We start from the raw sequence: 5,235 nt of genomic DNA on the forward strand, positions 1-5,235 counted from the left end.
GCACCAGTCACGAACCCCTCCTCATGTATGATGTCTGCAATGACTGAAGTTGTGTTGGAGGATGAAGGTGAAATGACTCATGATTGTGTTACGCTAACATACACATCTACGAGTGAAGTAAAAGAAACACCCATAGAAAATTCTGAATTTGAGTTGTTTGTTGATGGTTCAGCTCAAGTAATTGAAGGAAACAGACGAGCAGGTTATGCAGTAACGTCCACCACTGAGGTGGTAGCTTCAGGTCGTCTTCCAGATCATTTTTCAGCTCAGGCTGCAGAACTGGTAGCTTTAACTAGAGCATGCACACTAGCTTCATATCAGGATCAGTTGCAAATATCTACACAGATTCCAGGTATTATTCATGATTTTGGTGTCATTTGGCAAAGCAGACAGTTTCTAACTTATGCTGGATTCCCCATTAAGCATGCTGAATTAGTGAAAGATCTTATGTTTGCCATGAAACTTCCAAAGAAATTAGCGGTGATCAAAGTGAAAGCACATCTCACAACTAACACTACAGAAGCTAAAGGTAATGCTCTCGCAGATGTAGCAGCTAAACAGGCTTGTTCCTATGTAACTGTACAAGTGTGTTCAGGTAGTACAGCACATAAGACAATTCTGCCTCCTGAATCTATCATTGATCTGTACAAAGATGTTCCTCTATATGAAGCATGGACATGGTTAGACAAAGGAGCCACCGTTGATTCATCTGGCTGCTGGACCAAAGGGGAAAAGTATGTCGCTCCCGAATCACTGCTGCCATATTTGGCTCAACAAATACACAATTTGGGTCACAGTGGTCCAGCAACGATGAATCATAGGTTCTCAAATCAATGGTGGAATCCAAAATTCAGACAGGTAGCCACCGAAACAGTCAAGAGATGTGTTACATGCCAGAAAAATAATGATGTGCCGGCAGCAACTACAGTAGCAACACATACCCCAGCTCCACCAGGACCATTTCGTCACCTGCAAGTTGATTACATATCGTTGCCTCGTTGTAAGGGAAAAACTGACGTTTTGGTAGTAATAGACAAGTTCTCAAGATGGATAGAAGCTTATCCAACAGGCGTGCTACAGCTGCACATACCGCTAAATGTCTTGTCACTGATTTCATTCCCAGATGGGGATTACCAGATTGCATTGACTCAGATCAAGGTACACACTTCACAGGACAGGTTGTCAAGGAGGTGTCTAGAATGTTGAAGGTTAAGTGGAATCTGCACTTTCCCTATAGGCCACAAGCATCAGGACAGGTTGAACGATCAAACAGAACAATCAAAATCAGTTTAAGCAAAATGCATCAGGAAGGAGTACCATGGGTTGAAGCGCTGCCAGGAGTACTGTGTAGTATGAGAGCGTCACCTAACAGAACAGTAGGGCTGAGTCCTCATGAGATTATTACTGGATGCCCAATGCAAATGCCAGATGTGATTGATCTTAGAAATGCTGATGTACACATTGCCTCAGATGCCCTGATCGCTTACTGTGAACACCTCACAAAGGCAGTACAGAGTGCCAAAGAGAGAGTTGAGTCTTGTTGGCAGACTCCACCAGAAAGTGGATGATAAAGTCATTCAAAAACAAACCATTAGAGCCTAAGTGGCAAGGACCACATCAAGTTATGTTGATTACAGCAGCTGCAGTATTGTGTCAGGGAAGGAAAACCTGGACTCATGTTTCACACTGTAAAGTTGTTCCTCCCCCCACAGGGATAGGGTAGGACACGGACCAGTGAGGAGCCCAGGGAAGAACCGAATGCAACATGCTTCGGGGGCCCACCCTGCGGTGAAGACTCCCTCATAGGCCTTCCCAACCACTAGTCCATCCTCACCTCACTGTTCCTTTTAGGTGTCTCATGAATTAAGAAATAGGGAAAGATGGAACAACAATAGCAGACTCAGATTGAACAGAGGATACAACCCAAATGTTTGCAGTCTTTACAACAAATACTGCTCTGTTGCCGTTGTTCTCTTTTGTTTTTCTTTCTTAACTCTGTGCAGATACCACTTGACGGTTATCCCGAGAACCATATGCACTGACCTACACACCTGCATATGAAGACCCAACCTCCAGGAAACAACTACACCAACTGCAGAGACTACAACCAACACAGAAGAAAAATACACAACGCAGAGACTCACCTACGGGAACTTCAGTCCTCCATCAGAGAACTTGAACAAAATACAACAAGACATTCTTGATCTTTCAACAAAATTACACCCGATGACTGAAGATAACTTTTCATGGTTCGGAAACCTGTTAGTATCAAATGTGTCAACCACGTCCAGCACAAGGAAATAACAGTTTCAACCATAAAAGAATATTACACTGTAAAACCTAACAGTAATATGTACTAAATAAAATTGAGCTCACAGCACTCAAATATTACTGAAACTTGAATGACTGAAACAGAACTCAAACTGAATGAGTTATAGAACATTTCTAGATCCCAGAATGATAATTGTATAATTAAGTGATTAATTAAGTGATGATTGAGCATTAGTGATGAGCACCTGCTGTTAACAAGCAGAATCACTGAAGGAAAGAGAAACACAAGAACTACAACTGACTTCAGCCACAGCAAAATCAACGGGAGATAAAAGAAGACATTAAATTATCTCAAGATCTCAGCAGAGGAGGATTAAACAACTCCACGAACAGCATTACAAGCTTCACTTATTACTAACCAGTTTGACTTTATTACTGCCATTCGTCTACAGAAGTTCTTATTAGAATTAACAAAGGTTTAGAAGTTGATGATTTGAGTTTCATTTAAGGTCACCATGATGGAGATCAGCGTTTGCTTTAGCCCTTAATCGCTGTTTGGGGTCAAAATGACCCCAATGGACTTTTCCTTCATTTTTTAAAAGTGTTACCTTCATCTCAGGGGCATGAAACTCTGTGACGTTTCCTAAATAATCTATCTAAACATGCACAAAAAAACTGGGCTTGATTTGGTTGTTCTAAAGGTGTGTAAAAAAAAAAGTACCATTTAAGCTGTTTGGGGTCAAAATGACCCCACATTGAAAATGAATGGGAAAATGAAAAAAATAACTTTTTAAAATTTTGTTTGTCAAAAAAATAAAAGTAAATCCATTATAAATCTGAAAATTTTTACAAATAAACCAAGGTCTGGTCCTAGAGCATAAATAAAAAGTAGAACGGACTTTCTATCTCATACACACACACTCACACACACACACAAACACACACATGTATGTGACTGCAACAGAGAGCATTTTTACAGAAATTGGCAAATAAAATAAACAAAACTGGCATAAATCTAAAAAATTGTACATTTAAATAAAGGTCTGGTCCTAGAGCATAAACCCAAAGTGGAATGAACTTTCTATCTCATACACACACACACGTATGTCACTGCAACAGAGAGCATTTTTATAGAAATTGGCAAATAAAATCAACTAAACTGGCATAAATCTGAAAAATGTCACATATGCAACATGGAAAAAGCTTGCCCCTAACCACTCCCCCCCCACCATCACCCACCCACCCACACACACATTACAGTCATGTCATAGTGGTGACTTGTAATGTTACTGCAAATGTATGTATAATAATTTGCAAAAGCAAGATAATTCAAAATATATCAGAAAACAACAACAAATTATAACTCTGACAAACCTACATATTTTTTATGTATTTCAAAATGTTTAAATAAATATTCACAAAATATATATCATAAAGTTGTGAGGAGAAGTTTAAGTATCAAGAAAAATGAAGTGAAAATGAATGAGTCTTTATGGCCCTCTATTGGATATATGTGGTCATTGCACTTTCTTTCTTTAATTATAATTTCTAAAGTTTTTCCACAAACCAGCAGATGTCAGTATTCTATCCCTAACACATAGAGCAATGTCCAAAAACTATTTAGATTTAATTAAGATCATCATTTAAGTGATTTGTTGTTTCTTTAAAAAATCTTTTTTCATGAGCCAATTTATGGCCTAGTTATGTAATTGTGCAGTAAATAGGTAAAAAACTTCAAAATTTCCACAAAAACACAGCATAAATGTATAGTTGAGAAGTAAATAAAAAAAATGATATATAGTTTTCCATTTAAAAAATGTATATTTCCTTATGCAATCGCTCTTTAAAAGTTTGGGGTCAAAATGACCCCAAACATCTTAAGTGTTATCCTTTTTTAACAGCGATTAAGGGTTAGTTGAGCTCTTGACCCTTGACTTTTGCACGTAAGACTTTCTTTGGTTGCTATAATTGAGTGTTTATAAAACATATTTGTTATGGCACAAAAGCCAAGGAAAAGTCTGATCGGGTGTTGATGGTGAAGGATTGATGATGACGACAATCATCATTTAGTGACTTGATTCACTGATTTCATTCAGAGTCTGATCTCTGATTAAAAGGGCAACTTATTAGTTTTACTCAAAACTGTGATTCTACAGCATATGAGCTAGCCATGTTGTGACCATCAGATAATACGAAGGATTTTACAAATAGTTGTGCACAAAAGGTTTCACATAAAAGGTATTGCATTACTAAGACTCACACAGACATCAAGAATCAGCATATGAATCTCAACAATGGTGACCATTAAAAAATGATTCATGCTGCAATGCATCCATTGCGGCATAAATCACTTTTTTAATGGTCACCATTGTTGAGATTCATATGCTGATTCTTGATTACTGTGTAAGTCAGCATGATACCATAGAGGTTGTTAAAATCTGATTGTCACAACAATGGGCCTTACAGCAGAATCAGTTCTATTATAATGAATAATACAAGTAATACATCACCTGTCTAATCAGAGATTAGACTCTGGAAAAGATCAGAGAATCAAGTCACTAAATGATGATTTTTATCATTCAAACATAACCACATGCTCATATTTTCTTTTGGCATATGTGCCATAACAAATGTGTTTTATAAACACTCAGTTACAGCAGCCAGAGGAAAAACTGGTGTTATAAAGTCAAGGGTCAAGAGCCCAACTAAAGCAAACACTGATCACTATCATGGTGTCTTTAAATGAAACTCAATAAATCATTAGCATCTAACCCTCTGTTCATTCTCAATAACAACTTCTGTAGACGCATGACAAAAGTCAAACTGTTTAGTAATAAGTGAAGCTGGTAATGCTGTTTGTGTAGTGGTTTAATCCTCCTCTGCTGAGATCTTTAGAGATTTAAACGTCTTTTATTTTAAGTTGATTTCATCTGGGCTGTGTCTGAAGTCAGTTGTAGTTCTTGT

The sequence above is a fragment of the Rutilus rutilus genome (assembly GCF_951802725.1).
Source record: "Rutilus rutilus genome assembly, chromosome: 4".
NCBI lineage: Eukaryota > Metazoa > Chordata > Actinopteri > Cypriniformes > Leuciscidae > Rutilus > Rutilus rutilus.